Raw genomic sequence first — 19,335 nt, 5'->3', positions numbered from 1 at the left:
AGTGCAATCCCAAGCTGCTGGCTGCCCCAGCAGGGGATCTGGGCCTGCTGTGTGCAACCGGGAGAGATGGGGCAGGCACCGCTGGATTGGGCATGCCATCTGCCACTAGGGGAGTGGGCCTAAGCCAGTAGGTAGTTATCTCCCGAGGGGTCCCAGACTATGAGAGGGCACAGGTTGGGCTGAGGGACCCCTCCCCTGCCAGTGCACAAATTTTTGTGCACTGGGCCTCTAGTCTATATAATAATAAAAGTGTAATATGCAAATCGACCAAATAGCTGAACAGCAGAACAACCATCCAGACAGCCATGCTATGACATGCACAGGCACCAGGCCAGCCAAGGTGAGTGCAATCCGATTGGTCGGGGGGCCCCGCCATTGCCTCACAACCGCCCCGCAGAGGGAGGCCCAGGCCACCAGCTGGCAGGGCAATTAATTGGGGAGGCTCTGCGATCACCCCAAAGAGAAAGGCCCAGGCCACCCTCTGTGGAGTGATCAATTGTGGGGTTCCCAGATTGTGAGAAGATGCAGGATGGGCTGAGGGATGCTCCCCTCCCTGAGTGCATGAATTTTGTGCACCAGGCCTCTAGTTAATAAATAATAATACAAGAACAAACTGTTTCACATACTCATAACTGTACACCTTTTGCCCACCATATATATACATATTCATTTACATATGGGTGCATGTATGTATATATACATTTTTCATTCACAGGGTAATAAATCTATCTCATTCAAAGCAGTCACTTAACCAGAAAATAAGTACCTCTAGAGCAGTGGTTCTCAACCTTCCTAATGCCGCGACCCTTTAATACAGTTTCTCATGTTGTGATGACCCCCAACCATAAAATTATTTTTGTTATATTTCATAACTGTAATTTTGCTACTGTTATGAATCCAAATGTAAATATCTGATATGCAGGATGTATTTTCATTGTTACAAATTGAACATAATTAAAGCATAGTGATTAATCACAAAAACAATATGTAATTATATATGTGTTTTCCAATGGTCTTAGGCGACTCCTATGAAAGGGTCGTTCGACCCCCAAAGGGGTCGCGACCCACAGGTTGAGAACCGCTGCTCTAAAGAGACTGAAGTCCCACGAGGGAAAAGTGGGGAGGACAAGTGAGCCTGGCCCTCTACCTTCCAAGTCTATTAGTGGAGCTATGAGCCCTGCTTAGGCCTGCGTCTTTTTTTATTTTCTGTCTGCAGGGTCGAAATTTGCTCTTGGGATGAAATATCATAAGGAAAACTATCTGGAAAAAAATTTTTAGAAAACTGCTTTCAGTCAAAAAAAAAAAAAAAAAAGCTAGAAAACCAAACCAAACCCCCAAATTAGATATTGGAGCAGATTACCTTATTTTTTTTTATGACCTTTTTTATTTCTGCTGAAAGGAAATGGTTGTGTATATGATTGTGTCAGCAAGCCTGGGACCCGGCCTCTGACTGCTCACAGAAGTTAAACCGCTTTCAAAGGCAGAAGCAGGTAAGACAGACCAAGAAAAGGAGTTAAAGGCCTTGTGCATTCATTAAAATGTATTTGGAGCATGATAAATCTTCCATACATGTCAAACAGTCGTCTTTTCTGCTTTATTGTAAAAGCAGCATTTGAAGATCTGAGAGTAACAACGATGTGAAAGTTTCCTTCACAGGACTTTCTTGTTCTCCCCCCACCCCACCCCACCTAATAAAATGGTGTTTATGGCTTAATGTACAGAGTTAGAAAGAAACGATGTGAGTAAGAAGGCATAAAGATTTTAGAATCTACAGACTCTAGAATAAAACTGTATTTGGAGGTTGAACTTTTTTAAAAAAAGCAAACTTTTTAAAAATTTAATTTTTTTATTATGGTAAAAATATATATAAAACATAGTCATCATTTTAAGTATTTGAAGTGTACAATTCCATAGCATTAAATACATTTGCAATGTTGTGTAACCATCACCACTCTCCATACCCAAAACTATCATCTCCAGGAAAAAATCCATACCCCTTAAATAATAACTCCCGTACCCTCTTACCTCCCACCCCCACCCCAGGCCCTGTTAACCTCTATTCTACTCTCTTTTTCTATGAATTTGACTATTTTAGGTATCTCATATAAGTTGGAATAATAACATATTTGTTCTTTTGTGTCTGATTTATTTCACCAAACATACTGTTTTCAAGGTCCACCTATGCTGTCACATGTATCAAAATTTTATTTATAAAAAAGGCAAACCTTTACCTGGAAAGAATCAGAATTTTGATTTGTTTTCTTCTTATTTGCAGCCTTTGCTCTCTGTAGCTTGTTAACTCTTCTTAGAGGGAAGTGGAGGTCTCTGATCTTAACCAGCTTTGCTCCATTCACAGTCTTCTGAGCACTTGGAAGTTTTCCCCCATTGCCCGAGAATCGTAAAGACCTTCTGGATATTGTTTTTATCTTTCTTTCAGATTGTCTGGTATTACTCCTATCTTAAAACCAAAGTACTGGATTCTTACATGGAGGCACTTATGGTCAGCCCCAAAGCATTTTGGGGGGAAGAAAACAGGGGGCACTCCTTGCTCTGAAGACTTCTTGTAACTTTCCTTCAGCTAAATTACATGGGAGGGGTACCATGTGCAGGCAATGGGCATTTAACACAACCCATGATTACAACTCCTCCTTTTTATTACCTTTACTCAACTCTATGAACTTAATGCCACCTTTTTATAAATATTATGTTAATCCCCCTTTAAAATCTTAAAATAAAATTCATAAGCAATATAACCTATGTCCCCCAGTGCTTTTTAAAGTATAAATAATGTGTTAAGCATGATATAAATTAGAAATAAAAGGAAATTTATTTTAAATAATTTTATTATATTAATATATATCTCAATTTGCTTGGGAATAACGACATAGAAAAGCATAATGAAGTAGTCAGAAGCTGGCATTTAGATGGAGAATCACCTCTGAATTCAGTGACTACAAATATAAACCAAGACAAATGTATTATATAGGCAACTAAACCCAATGAGCAATTTGGGTGCCTTTTATTTCTTTTTCTTGTCTGATTGCTGTGGCTAGGAAGGGGTTAATATCCAAACTATATAAGGAACTTATATAACTTATGACCAAAAAAAAAAAATCAATTAAACAGAGGACATGAATAGACATTTCTCCAAAGAGGACATACAGATCGTCAACAACATATTAAAAATGCTCAACATCACTAATCATCAGAGAAATGCAAACCAAAATCACAATGAGATGAGTGGAACAGCTGGGGGGAAAAAACCCACAATGATATATCACATCACACCTGTCAGAATGGCTATCATCAATAAATTAACAAGTGTTGGCAAGGATGTGGAGAAAAGGGAACCCCTGTGCACTTTTAGTGGAATTTCAAATTAGTGCATCCACTAGGGAAAAAGATATGGAAGTTCCCCAAAACATTAAAAATACAACTGCCATATGGCCTAGCAATTGCACTTCTGGTATTTATTCGAAGAAATCCAAAACATTAATTTGAAAAGATATATGCACCCCTATGTTCATTGCAGCATTATTTACAATAGCCAAGATATGGAAGCAACCTGAGTGTCCATCAGTAGACAAATGGATAAAGAGGTAGCACATATATACAACTAGTGGCCCGGTGCACGAAATTCGTGCATGGGGGGTGTCCTTCAGCCCGGTCTGCACCCTCTCCAATATGGGACCCCTCGAAGAATGTCCTATGGCCAGTGTACAGGATCGGGATTAAACCGGCAGTGGGGCATCCCTCTCGCAATCTGGGACTGCTTGCTCCTAACCACTCACCTGCCTGTCTGATTGCCCTTAACCACTCTGCCTGCTGGCCTGCTCACCCACAACTGGTCCCTCTCCCCTGCTGGCCAGCTCGCCTCCAACTGCCTTTCCCCACTGGCCTGCTTCCCTCTGGAAGGTCTCCTAGAAGGTCTCCCAGTCTAATTAGCATATCACCTTTTTATTAGTATAGATAGAGGCCTGTTGCATGGGTGGGGGCCAGCTGGTTTGCCCTGAAGGGTGTCCCGGTTAGGGTGGGGGTCCTGCTGGGGTGCCTGGCCAACCTGGGTGAGGGGCTGATGGCCATTATCAGGCTGGCCACGCCCCCCAGCCACCCAAGCTCCCAGCCTCTCCTTTCTTTCTTTCTTTCTTTTTTTAACGCCTCCTTGAGCAGAGGCCAGGGAGGGCTAGAAACAGGTATCTGGGATTTATTTATCTTCTATAATTGAAACTCTATAGCCTTGAGCAGAGCCCAGGGCCAGCCAGGGCAGACGGGAAGCTTGGCTTCCTCCATTGCCAGGGGCAACCCAAGCCTCCTGCTCACTCCAGCTCTGTGGCCACTGCCATCTTAGTTGGGTTAATTTGCATACTTGCTCCTGATTGGCTGGTGGGCGTGGCTGGTGGGTGTAGCAGAGTGGTGGAGTGATGGTTAATTTGCATGTTTCTCTTTTATTAGTGTAGATAGAGGCCCGATACACAAAATTTGTGCAAGAGTAGGCCTTCCTCCGGCTACTCTGGTACCCCCCGGGCCTCCCCTCTGGCACCCAGGACCCAGGCTTCCCTCGCAGTCCCAGCTTTGTCCAGAAGGTCATCTGGAAGGATGTCCAGAGGATGTCTGGTCTAATTAGCATATTATACTTTTATTATTATAGATGGATTATTACTTAGCCATAAAAAGGAATGAAATCTTATCATTTGAATAACATGGAAGGACCTAGAAGGTACTCTGCTAATTGAAGTAAGTCAGACAGAGAAAGACAAATACCTTATGATTTCAATTACATGTGGAATCTAAAAAACAAACAAACAAATCCCTAGATAGAGAGTACCAATTGATGCTCACCAGGTGGGAAGGGGGTTGGGAGAATGAGTGAAAAATACAGAAAGGATTAAGAAGTACAAATTGCCATTACAAAAATAGTCCCAAGGATGTAAAGTACAGCACAGGGAATATAATCAATAATATTGTAATAACTATGTGTGGTGTCAGATGGGTACTAGACTTATTGGTGCCATCATTTTGTCAGGTGTTAAATGTCTAACCAATAGGTTGTTTCTCTGAAACGGCAATGTTGTATGTCAACTGTAATTGAAAAACAAATTTTAAAAAAGGACAAAGTTAAAAAATATAACTCAGAGGAGAAAGTATCACTGGCCTTAGTCTTTTCAATAGTGGGAAGCCAGCAGATAATTCTGAGTGCCTCTAAGAATTCCCAGGTATGCTTGCGTGCCTGTTTCCAGCATGGCCTCTGAAGAGAGAGAGGCTCCAGGGACAAATCAGGCATGGAGGCTGCTTGGATGGTTGCGGTTTTGTGAGCCATTTTCTCAAGTCCTTGCCCATAGCAGGGGCCTGAGATCTTATTCTTTGCCTTTCTATTTGGACAACTCTCTCTACCACCTTTGCCAAGCTTCCCAAACATAGAAAAGTACATAAACAAGTTTCCTGTGGCATGGTGGACCTCGGGATGGAACATGCAAATTATGTCCTTACAGCTTCAAAAAAGTTTCAGGTTCTTTCCTCTTTCATTTTTTCCTTCTCAGTTCACCCCTAATTGCAGCCTCCTGACCAAAGCTGCAAGTCTTGGCAAAGCGCCCATACTATTGAAAAAAAATCTAATAGTTCCTCTCTCTATGCGTCTCCAATCCCACCCCCAACTTGGTCCCATGCCCACAATGCTCTCTTAGTTTGCCTGAACCACACTTGGGGGCTTCCTGCCTGCTGTGCCACAGTCACATTGGAAACTGCGCTTTCCACTCTCCAATACCTTAGTGTCCCAGAGCATCTCTGCTGGGTGGCCAGTCTTGCCATTTCAAAATTATGTTCTAAAATAGCAAATTCCTTCTATGCCTCCATAGAGTCTATTTTTCCCCCCTCGTATCCCCCATCAGTTATATTATCTGCTCAGATCCTCACGAAAATCCTAGAGATCAGGGAGACGACACCTTATCACTGAGGTCAACCAGGTACAAGATATATTTATCTATTGGCTAATGTTACACAGCTAATAAATAGCAGAACTGGGAAAATAACACAGATCTTGGTTTTCTTATTTATTTTGGTTTTTATACTTTTAATTCCATAAGTATTTTAGGCATTAGTTCACTAACTCCATTAAAATGAAAACCTCTTTGATGAAATGTCATGTTTACCCTTTCCACACTCCTGTGAGATTTAGCAAGTCTCTCAAAAATCTTCTTGCTTTCTTTGTCAGGACGGTTGGAAAACCCCTCATTTCCTGTCTATCAGCATAGCCCAGAAGTGCCTCTGCCCTTCAGATGGTTTAAGGTGCCCCTTCTTTGACCCTGGCCACCACTGCTATTTTTCTGTATACACAGAAACCGGAACTGCCGCATGAAAAAAGATGTAGGCTTACATTTTTGGTAACCAAGTTGTGATAATATTTTGTTTTATTTCTGAAGCGCATTGCTGGCAGAAGAGCACTTTGGACTGGAGACTTCTCAGAACAGCCGTTACTACCTGCTCACCACTTCCCGAGGCCCCAGCTCCCCACACGCTTCACCCTGTTCCTGAAACCTGGATGGCTCTTAGCCCGCTTCCCGCCCTAACACCCACAGACCTCACAGCCTAGCTTGCATGCCGCCTCCTCTCTGCAGCTTTCTCTGAACTTCCCCAATAACTCCTCCATTTCTCCCGCAGCACATCGTTTAAGACCTGCTTAGCACTTATTTAATTCTGCCCGATATTACAGTTCACTGCTCACAAACTTTTGTTTTACGTTCATCCTTGTTTATGCTTTGCCTTAAATTTCAATCCTTTCCTTGTTTGTGATTGTTATTGTATCTCATTGCTTCTTCCTGAATTCAAGTTTCTTCTTTGTGGAGTAAAATCTCTGAGAGGATCTGTGGATGGTACATTTCTTGAGTTTTCTGTGTTTCAGTTTAGCAACTTTTGGCGGCAAATAACAAAAATCTCCACTCAAATGGTTTAACAAGTAAAGGAATCCAGCCACTTACTTTACCAAAAGGCCTGAGATGGGCAGACACATGATAAAAGGAGAGGCTCTTCTCCTCACCCCACTCTGCCATCTGTACCTCCCTCTTCCACTCTGGGATTAACTCCCTTTGGCAATGGCAGACATGACAGTGTCCAACGAAGAGCACTCTGCCTCTCTCCCTCTTGATCTCTTGAAAGGAAAGGAGACCTTTCACATAAGCCCTCCCAGCAGACTTCTCACATCTAATTGGCCAGGATTGAACCCCCAATCCTTTTATACCAAGCACTGTCACGAGGAATGGGATTACTAAAATTGGCATAGACGTTGTCAGGTCAGAAGGTGGGGGAAAACACTACTATCCACTTGGGAGGGAGGATTACACTTGGTTTGTCGGACAACACTTATGGGAAGGACTTTCCAGAACGCACTTAGTCTCCACAGAGAGTTGTGCTTGAACCAGGCAAAGCAGGAGGCACTCTGGGTAGTGCCCTGAGAAGAGAGCTGGAGCCTGTGCTGCATTAGCACGTATGAAGAAGGCAGGGCAGGAGTACTCCACTAATCCTGGAGCAACAGGAGTTTTTAAGCAGGAGAGTGGCCTTGCTGGGAGAATATGTGGAAGTAGGACAGCAGTTCCCTGGAGGAGTTTTCTTTTCAACTCTGGCTTCATCTGGAGACCTTGTAGGTCTCCCCACGGAGCCAGCTTGTTGCAGTTAACCGAAGGGATCCAGGGAGAGTTCCTGGGATGTGTGACAGAATTTTTCTTTCCTCCTCCCTGAATCACATGGAGAACGAATGTACACCTCAGGGCTCTACCATCAAGAGAGACAGCTCTTTGAGTAGGCTATTGAATGTGCCTTGTACTTTAAATGTTTGCAACTCTCACCAAATATGGCTAAATCTTAATTCAAGACTCAAAAGTTCTTTCCCTTCAGATTTCACTTCATTGTCTTCTCTCATTCAGTACTGCAGGTGAGAAATCTGGGGGTCGTCCGTTTTGATTCTCTAGACTAACTTTTGCATTTTTTAATCTTTAATGTGCCAAAATATCAGAATTTTGTGTGAATTTGTGAGGTTATCTCATCCTGTTTAGCACATAGTGTTACCCTTCAATTTGAGAGCTCATTTCTTTTTTCAGGTGTTAGTTTTTCAGAAGTTTCTGGGAGAAGTGAATCATGACTTTGAGATCTGGAGGCAAAAGAGGGGTATAGCGAGGGCATTGCAAGCAGAGAGAGCAGCAGGAAAGGTGGCAAGAGGGAATTTGGTGGAATCAAGAAATATTAGTAGTTCTGGAAGATTAAAGTAGAGGAGGGTTGAAGGAGGTGAGAGACCATAGAGGAGGTACTAGCCCTACCTTCTAAGGCCTGTATACCACCTGAAGAAGTGTAGCTCTTACCTATAGACAATCCAAGTCATCAAACATCTTAAATAAGGAGCAGATTTTCATTTTAGAAGAATCCCTCTGGCAGCTGGAAGACAGAGGTCCATGGCAGATGGACTGAAGGCAGACAGCATCCCATCGCAGGTGGGCAGTCAAAGCAAGGGGGCCCTTGTCATAGCGTTGCAACTACGGCTTGCTTTTGAGAACTAGAGAAAGCACTTCTGTTTGAACTGCCTGGTTATGTCATTAAGGTCTCTCACCACCCCTTGTTTGTCAAAACATTGCTCAAGCCAATTTTTTAAGCCAAAAGTCTTAGGAATAAGAATATCACATACATTGAGGAAATTTTAATTTAACTTTCCCGAGAGCAGGAAACCAACCTCTTGCAAAGTTCAGCACATTCCTCAAAGCTGCTCTCACTTTCCTGCCTGGCTGAGTCGGGCAGCAAAAGGACTTTGTTACTAAGACAACTCCATACAAGGCTCTCCATGCTGCTCTGCCATCTGCTGCACTTTCTGCCTAAATCTTTTGGAATTCCTTGGAAAATTACAAATAAAAACTAGCAATACTACTTCTTCACTTATCTTTCTCAGAAATCCCACTTAGGTATCCATTTCTATCAATCATTTTATTTCTGTGGTCAGTATCTCCAGCCCCCAAATTTCTCTTCTTTGAAAAGAAACCTGGGCTTCCCAGTCAAATTAGATTTTATTTTCTGATATTTTCAGACCTCATGTGCTACTATTCTATTTGTTTGAAATCTAAGGAAGGAGTAGAAATATGTCACTCGGGCTAGGTGCTAGAAAACATCCAAGTTCCACGCCTAAAGGTATTTCCTTGTTAAAACATGTGATACCAAATATTAAATAAGAGCAATATTGTGTGTCTGGATTTCAAAAAGGGTTTTGGCAAAGTTTCAGGATAGGAAATAAGGTGAAGAAATAGGAACTGGATAAGTTTGTGCGGTCAGCATCATTCAAATCTGACAATACCCAGAGGGGGTTGATCAATGAATCACTGACATTTTGTAGGAAGGGTTCTAGTCTTAACCCCACCCTATTCATCAAATTCATAATCACTTGGATATCCACATATGCTATTAATGTTGCAGATGTCCCAAAGCATCTAGCGCAATGAAAGGCACTAAATAATTGCTCAATGAGTGTTTGTTGCACTTGAGAGTAAACTGTTGATACTTTACATGACAACCACAGTTCTAAATTAGTTCATCAGGATGAAAAAAGCAAAAATGTTAATACAATAATATAGAAAAAGGATAGGTGAATTTTGCACTCTTGGGCTCAAACAATCAATGAAACAAATGTTGGATTGAGAAAGCCCAATTTAACATGAGAAAAAAATACGATTTAGTTGACTACAAACCAAGTATGAATTAATAGGTTGCTTTCTTCTCCCTCCTAAACTAGTGTAGGCTACATAGCATCATGATCAGATCAAGGGAAACAGCAGCCTGTTTGCTGTTGTGGTATTTAAACATCTGGAAGCAGGGTTCCATACTGGGCACTGCACTTTAAGAGGATCATTAATCAAGAGACTGTGTCCAGATTAGAATGGGCATAATGGCAAGGGGCTCCTGTGAGGAAAATTTAAAGACATTTGGTTTACTTGCCCAGATTATAAAACAAAATTTTATACAGGAGTGGGAGTAATAATGGAAGACTTCATGATAGCTACCTTCATTTGTTGAAAAACATCATGTACAAGCAAGATTCAAATTATTCTTAACTAAGCTACGCTTAATTTAGCTTAATTAGGACCTTGAAAGAAGCAAGAATAAAGCAAATTTGGGCTATAGATAGGAAATAATCCTTTACCAGATAAAATGACCAACAAATAAAACAGTGAGTGCTCCAAAGTAATAGTGAAAATGAGGTTATTTTAGAGAGAATTCTAGCGTGACGTAGTTTGTTTGATTTTTAAAAATATTCTATAGTTTGAAGTCCCTTTTATCTCTAAGAATGCCTGACTGTGAAAGCAAAGGACAAATAGTGTTAAACCACCAACAACCAATTAATCATCATGCAGACCAGTATGACACATGGATTTAAGAAATATTAATTCAGTGAAATTCCACAAGTATTTTTTAATTGCTTCTTTTGATGTAGGCACTTTGTAGGTGCTGACTTAACAATCGAATAAATCCTAGTGCTTGGCCACAAGAAGTTTATAATCTTGTGATGAGTAACGGACAACTTCAATATGTTTGCTATAATAGTGCCTGCACATAGTAGGTACTTATATTAGTTTCCAATTACTGCTGTAACCCATTACCAAAATTTAGTAGCTTAAGAACAGCATGATCCTATTATCCTCGAGTTCTGGGGGTCAGAAGTTAGAAATGGGTCCCACCAAGCTAAACACAAGGTGTGGGCAGACTGGTTTCTCTTGGAGGCTCTCGGGTAAAATCTGTTTGATTGCCTTTCCGGCTTCTAGAGGAAGTCACCCACATTCCTTGACTTGTGGCCCCATTCCTCCAACCTCAAAGCCAGCAATGCCAGGCACAGTCATTCTCACACTGCCATCTGTCCGGTTCTTTAGCTTTTGCCTCCCTCCTCCACACTTACAATGTTTGTGATTATGCTGGGCCCACCCAGATTACCCAGGGTAATCTCCCATCACAGGTCAGCTGAATAGCCATGTTGTATTTAGCACAGTATTGTCAGATAGTCCAGTTTTTTCAAGCGAAGCTACAGATCTTGATATTTATATGTAAAATATCAAAAAATTTAAACTGCCAACTCTTTTACACTGTCAGCACTATTAACATCTGTGGATCAGATTTGGCCCATACGGGACTAGTTTGCAACCTGTAGTCTAAAGTGAAGAAAGAACTTGACTAATTAGCCAGCAATTTTTCACCTGGAGTTCAGGAAAGAATTCAGGAGTCTGTGAACCTGAATGAGGAAAATATATATTTCTTTGTTTTTATAATTTACATATCATTTATATATCTGTTTATCTCTCTGTATATTTAATAATAGAAAATAAATTATATGTTCTATTTTTACTAACCTCTAAAAGAAATTTGGCAGCTCTTAATTTATGAATTTCAACAACATACCATAGTAGTATTTGGGTACCTGTAACTATCACTCATAAAAGTGACAAATATTTTCATATTACATCTTAAAATATCTTCTATGCTCATCATAACTTTGAAATTGTGGTAATTTGTAGGTTTAGTCTACTTCTTGTTGTTTAATGTTTTAATAAGGTAGCATGTATAATACCATATCATGAATTTTCAATTATTTAAATATTTTGATAACTATATTTTACCATATTTGGGTACCTTTGCAATGCTGCTTTACTTGATGTATTTAGAATGATTATTGAAAAGGCTTCCATGTACTTCATAAGATTGCATGACATATGCACACACATTCTCTCTCACACACACTCACACACACACACACACACACACACTCCAAGAACCCTTGAATCAAATGAAGGAAATGAAGGAGAAAGGCAAGGCAACTATTTGACAACTCCAAACCGGCACTCACAACTGAACACCTTGCTTTCCTCTTTGATAAAATGTTAATATGTACCCAGGGAGCACCTGTCCATCCCTGTCCTTCAGGCAGTGACATGAACTCTTCCAGGCCTCTTGCGTGCTGCAGTAAGTCTACTTTCAGCTCCCAGGAATGGCTGAGTCCTGGTGAAAACTGAAGCCCGATGGGGTTACTCTATTATAAAGCAGACTGCCCTATGACCCATGTTTTGTTCAGTAAGTAGGTCACCCTTGAACTTCAGCTGTATAGTTAAAGAGGCAAGGTTTAGTTGTTGTTTAGGTCTTGCTGGACTGAAGAACTTCTGACTTTTTCTTGCCATCCATTTAACCAAAGCCTGTCTCCTGGTGGATGATGGTTGGTTACTTTGCAGGTCTGGGAGATGTGTTTGGCCTGCTCCCCATCTGGGCTGTCTGTTCTGCTTGCTGGCTTTTGCAAATCTGAGCTCAGCTGTGGGTTTATTTCGTTCCAGGAGACTGGGGTTGGCTTTTCACATTCTTAGGTCTCGTGTGTCTTAAGGCCTTCAGTTTGGCTTTACGAATGATTCTATGGTGTAACACTAGCTTCTGAATGGTAACTTAAGTTTGGTAATAATAATAAAACAGAAATAGGGGGCTATCAGAGAGTATTAGTACTGGCATATGAATTAAACCATATTGCAACCAATCTGTTTCAAGGGTAATAATCTTAGTTTGGACAGAATTGAATTCAAGACCTCAGCCTCGCTGGCATTTCCCACATCCACTTCCTCTAAATGTGAAGCTTTCCAGATCTACTGAAATGATGTGTGCTCCCAAAAGCACGGACACCATGGTGCTTTCTATTTAATCACATTGAAAATGCCTATAGCCAGATGAGCTTGGAATGCTATTAACCAATCGCTTTTTATCCTGTATGGTAGGCACTTATACACATTTAGGTAAATGAAGGTCAGGCTAAATTGCTGCATTCAAAGAGATTCAAGACTGTATTGCTCCCCCAATACATTCTTGATGTCTTAAAGAAACAAATGGCCGAAACCGGTTTGGCTCAGTAGATAGAGTGTCGGCCTGCGGACTGAAGGGTCCCAGGTTCGATTCCGGTCAAGGGCATGTACCTGGGTTGCCGGCACATCCCCAGTAGGAGATGTGCAGGAGGCAGCTGATCGATGTCTCTCATCGATGTTTCTAACTCTCTATCTCTCTCCCTTCCTCTCTGTAAAAAATCAATAAAATATATTTTCAAAAAAAGAAAGAAACAAATGGACTTCTTTTTTTTTATATACACTTTTATTGATTTTAGAGAGGCAAGGAAAGGGAGAGAGAGATAGAAACATCAATGATGAGAGAATCATTGATTGGCTCCCTCCTGCACACCCGCTACTGGGGATCAAGCCTGCAACCCTGGCATGTGCCCATGGCTGGAATCGAACCTGGGACCCTTTAGTCCACAGGCAGATGCTCTATCCACTGAGCCAAACCAGCTAGGGCACAAATGGACTTCTTGATCATGTACCAGCCTGAGTAAGTATTGCCAGTGGATAATTCTGTTGCATGTATGAGCATTCAGAAACTCAGGCTAATGGTGGCTCAACTATCTTCAATATCTGCCCCTAAGTAACAACCTAAATTCCATTTATGAGCTTAAATATAGACCACAAACTGGTAATTTTATTGCTTTGTAGTTTAAAATGTGACCCATAAATTGACTTATCTTTCACCCTATAAATTTGCCTTTTTTCTTTTCTTTTTGTTAATCATGGCATGGTGACTATTTTTACACATCATGTGTAGTGGGCAAACTTGGTAAAACATACAGAATTCTCTCTCTTTTTTAGCTATACTGAGGACCAGATAAATGAATCTGAAGGCTTATATTTGTGTGTATACAATTCTTTTGTTTAAAAAAATCAAGGATTGATATTAAGGCCTATGTTTTTTTAATGTCTTATTTGAAGTCATGTTAATATACCAATGTCATGCTGTCCTTTCTACAGAGAAAACTAAACTCCAAAATATAAAGGAATGAGTTCTTTTGTGTTCCATTTTTGTTGATGCAGGATTTTTCTTCTGAATAAAAATAAAGCTTTTCCCCTCCCTCTTCAGTAGTAACTTTAAAGTGGCCAAAAAGAAAAAAGAAAAAGACAGCAATGTGTTGGCATATGCCAGGAAACGGTGGTGACTGTTTTTATTTTTATAGTGCATTGTGAAAGACATTTCACAGAAGAAATTTGAGAGACTGCTAAGAATAAAATCTTTTTCGAGGTCTCAGGCTCCTTTTTAAAAAATGACTTAAAAGATCATCAGCATTTGGTTCTGAGATATAAATAGGAAGTCAGGAAAAGAAAGTCAGCTAATAAATGAACATATTTACCAAAACCCAGAAAATTTAAAAAAAAAAAAAAAAGCATGTTATTCACCTTCACAGAATACAAATTTGTTTGCTGCTCTGAGGAGCCAAGAGATCCTATTGGGTGAAACTGTCACATGGTTCCCCTGTGGGGCTACATTTCTTGGGCCAGTAGACCCACCACAGCTGAGCAAACACTCTGGAGTTCTGTGCAGCTCCAGACCATGCAAGGTCTGCTGGAGGAGAGGAGGGCAGCCACCAGTGGAATCTGACCGCGAGGTTCCTGAGGATGAGATGGTCTCAGGGGTGTCAGAAGCCTGTTATGAACCCAGTGCCAAGATGAACCCGCAGATCAGCAAGGCCCCGAGGTTCAGTCAGAGGTCTCCTTCCTACCTCTATCAGACAGCTGACGGCGTAGCCCCAGCGAACTATTTCTCAGCCCTCCCACAGCTGTCCACAGTAGTTTTGGCCCAAATCATTTCCTGCTACATTTCCTTTCCCATTGCCATGTAGAAAAATGTGATGGCGCATGAAAAATAGTATTGCAAGCCAAATATTACACTCTATTTGCAAAGACTGGTCTGGTATCCTTAAATAAAAAATAATAATTTGCTTATAATTTCAAATGCCAGCCTACAAATTTGCAAGAAAATTAAAAGGCCACAGGATGGGGTGATATAGACTACTATGTGGTAAAGGCCAGAAAAAGGAACTATCCTATATAATAAAGAGCTAATATGCAAATGGTCATCACACCCTCACACAGTCATGCCATAATGGCTCAGACACTCAACACTGGGGAGAGAGGAATGGGGACCAGCCAGGCACAAATGAGCTCACGAGAGAGGAATGGGGTCCAGCCATGGTACTGGGTGCCTGTGGCTGCAGCCTAGTAAAGGCCAGAAAAAGGAACTATCCTATATAATAAAGAGCTAATATGCAAATGGTCATCACACCCTCACACAGTCATGCCATAATGGCTCAGACACTCAACACTGGGGAGAGAGGAATGGGGACCAGCCAGGTACAAATGAGCTCACGAGAGAGGAATGGGGTCCAGCCATGGTCCTGGGTGCCTGTGGCTGCAGCCTAGGCAAAGCCGCCCACCCACAGTCCCCTGCAGCTGCCGCTGCAGCCGGCCGGGGTGAAGCCGGCCTGGGTCCTGGGTGCCTGCTGCCGGCCAGAGGGAGGGAAGCCTGGGTCCCAGGTGTGGGCCAAGGCAGAGGTGGTTAGGGGCAATCAGGCAAGCAGGCAGGTGAGCAGTTAGGAGCCAGCGGTCCTGGATTGCTAGAGGCAGTCGGACATCCCCCAAGGGGTCCTGGGTTGGAGAGGGTGCAGGCTGGGCTGAGGGACCCCCCATCCCATGCACGAATTTTGTGCACCGGGTCTCTAGTACTAGTATAAGAGTCGGGGGTGGGGGAAAGGGTCCCTAATTAGAAGGTGTAGCTTCAGTGATGAGTCAAGGCCTTTCTATTGCACAAAATGGTGAAGTGAGTTTAGTTATACATATAATCCCTGCTTGGGTCTGTAAAAATTTATTATTCCAAAGAATAGATTTTAGTGTGTATTATTACAAACAGTTAAAATACAGTCTGATACTTTGTAGCATAAGTGATATCAACAGAAATAGTTGGAAACTAAAGTTATCAGGTCACATATAATTAATGCAAAACATTCCTGGTAGGTAATAACAACTGGATAGCAGTCATTCTTTTCTTCTCTGGCCTGAACATGCGTGTGCCCTAGCACGTGTACACACACAGGGCACTCAAACGAGGCCTGAAAAGAGGAAGATGAGTGAGGCAAAACAAGTAGGAAAAAATGGGGCAGAACTGAAAATCAAAACAAACTTACACTTGAAATGATGTGATTAATAACATTGCCAAGAATGACCCTCAAACATCAAAGTAATGCAAGAACAGGGACGCTTTCCAAAGCTCCCTGTAGAATAAGGAAGTCATTTCACTGTACGGATTACAACAATATACACAACACTGGCCCTCCTTACTAGTCATAACAAAAATTACCTGAAACATATACAGAGTGAAGGAAAGAATTCTGGTTGTGAATACTGAGAATTCAAGAAGAGAGAAGTTATTTCCTCCAAAGGCTGAAAATCTACCCAGCTTATATACTATATATTTAGATTGAGAGCTTGAAATAATTTGATCTTCTTGCAAATTTTTTAGAAAATAGACTGTAAACATTCACTATTGAACATATGTTTGATGGAGATAAAAGAACAAGCAAAAATTTCAATGGAGACATTTTTTTGTCACGAAAAGCTCTCCTGAGTGAATTTTATGATGGGCTTAGGAAATAGAGAAGGGAATGTCCTGTGTAGACTAATGCTGTTTGGAAAGTTGTAAGCTAGACTTAAAATCAATTTTATGTTAATAACAAGTCACTTTAAGTATTTTCATTATACGCTGTTAATTAAGTTAAATGTATAAATTGGACTTCCCTCCTTTCACAATAGAAAAACCTGGCAGTTACCACCTTAACCAAGAGCTTGAACAGAGAATCATCCCTTGGAATGGGACACATTGCCGTGGTGCTTCTTAATGTGATCTATGCAGAGCATGTAACATAATCTACGTAGTTTTGTAACCAAATATTTAACCTGAATATAATAACAAGAAAACAACCAAGCAAGTCTAGATGATAGAGCATTTTCTAAAATAATTGGTGCTGACTCTTCAAAAATGTGAATACCATGAAAGACCAACAGGAAAGGGACTATTCTATATTGAAGAAAACTACAAAAACATGGAAACTATATGTAATATGTAATTTTTTTATTGGATCTTGAGTAAAAATAACTATAATAAAGTGTAATTTATGGACAATTAAAGAAATTTGAATATGAACTATTCATTTGATACTAGAGGCCCTCCGTGCACTCCAGGGATTGGGCTGAAACCAGCTCTCCGACATCCCCCCGAGAGGTTCTGGATTGTGAGAGATTGGTTCTCAGGTGATGCACCCCATAATCAGGCTTCCTCCCCTCTGGTTCCCAGTGTGTCACCCAAGAACTCCAGCTGCCAAGTCACTGAAGCTCAGCAGCTCCTGCATTGAGCATCTGCCTTCTGGTGGTCAGTGTGTGACATAGCTACCAGTCAGAGCATCTGACCCCTGGTGGCTATTGCATGTCATAGCTACTGGTCAGATGGTCTGACAGTCGCTTAGGCTTTTGTATATATAGATTATTGAGTTGATATTAAATTTCTTGGGTGGTTTTGTAGAAAAATATCTTCATTCCTAGGAAATACATGCTGAAGTATTTAGGGGTAATGTGTCAAGTTGCTTTCAAATATACATATATATACACACATGTGTGCCTGCGTACGCATGCATGTGTGCACGCACGTGTGTGTGTAGACAGGGAGAAATAAAAGCAAATGTTGTAAAATATTAACAATCAGTGAGTCCAGGTTATAAGTATCTGAGCTTTCATTGTACTATCCTTTGAATTTCTTAGTGGATTTGAAATTGTTTAAGGGCACTGGGTTACTAAGTGGTAGATGAGGGTTATTTTGCTTTTTAGAAATATGTCAGGTAACAAACGAAGAAGGAATGATAGAATTAGACTATCTCCATTTTATAGTCTCTAATATAGTCATGGATCTACGCATGCAGCATCAATGGCCATAAAAGGAAAAACAATCAGATGTGCCTTTACACAGTGCAGTATACAGATCTTGTAACATAGAAATCCACACCTGAAACCTATATGACCCTATTAATCAACATCACCCCTAATACATTGAATTTAAAAAGTGGTCTTCACAAAGAATATCAAACCTGAAACTGACTACACCTCTAAGTCAGCTGTTCTCAAACTTCAGCAGAATCGGCATCACCAGGAAGGCTAGTTAAACCACAGATCCCGGAACCGGAAGCTCACAGGTTCTGAGCTGGTAGGCCTGGGGTAAGGTTCAAAAGTTTGCTTTTCTAACAAGTTCCCCATTAAAGCTGAGGCTGAGATCCAGAACCACCTTTAGGAACAAGCTCTCTAGATCAACATACTAATCTACAGGAACTACAAACAACAGGGAAACATGTCCTGTCATACCACGGGGATGCTAGCAACAAAACCAGACTGTGGGTAAGTAAAGGGAAAAACACTCTGTATCTTTTAAATAAATTAATTGCAATTTAAATAAAGATGAAAGTGGAACCCATAGGTTAAAGGAGACTTAAAAGATACACCAGTCAATTGCAATATGTAAAATTTTATTTGGATTCTCATTTAACTGGGTTTTTTAAAGCATTTATTATATTTATAAGACAATTAGAAATTTGACCATTTACTGGATGAATTATCGTTAATTTTTCAGGTGTGTTAGCAGTATTATTTTTTTTAAAGAGGAATTTTTATACATATATATTGAAATAGGCATAGATAAAGAACATGAGAAGGGGGGGAGGAAAATAAATAATTAAATACAGGTATCAATTCTGTAATTCCCAATAATTTCACTGATTTTTATTTTCCAGCAAGAATTTTTTTTATTCTTGTTTATTTCATCTTTAATATTTCTGTCTAGATTTTTTTTAAATCCTCCTTTCCCCTACTGATGATTCAACTATTGGAAATCTGAAAGGGCCATCACCGTTATTCTCATGGTCAAATTCTCTTGCTGGTGCCAGCTTAAGTCTTTCCTGAATCCAGGGACACGTGTGTTGATTTGTTCCCTATTTTGAAATGTCAAAATACTAAAACACTGAACACACCTATATTCAATATAAGTTCCATGTTAATTACAAGCAAAATATCAAAAATTAAGTTTGGTTTTATTGTGAAAATATTACATATAAATAATATATGGTGAAAGTTGAGCTAAAAGAATAGTAAGTGAAAACCTATGCATTGACCACCCAGCTTAAGAAGTAGGACATTACCTGTACCCCTAAAATATCTTTGTGTGCTTCTCTCTGTATCACCTCCCCACACTGAACCCTGAAAGAAACCACGATGCTGAATTTTGTGCTCATTATTCCTTTTCTATATTATATGATTTTACTGCCTGACACTATACTTTTGTCTATTGTGATATTTATATAAACACAATCATACCATATGCATTCTTCTGTGTTTTTGTTATTATTGTTTACAACATTATGTTTTTGACTCAGCCATA

This window comes from Myotis davidii, unplaced genomic scaffold (genome assembly GCF_000327345.1).
Source record: "Myotis davidii unplaced genomic scaffold, ASM32734v1 scaffold187, whole genome shotgun sequence".
Lineage (NCBI taxonomy): Eukaryota > Metazoa > Chordata > Mammalia > Chiroptera > Vespertilionidae > Myotis > Myotis davidii.
This window is presented reverse-complemented; position numbering follows the sequence as displayed.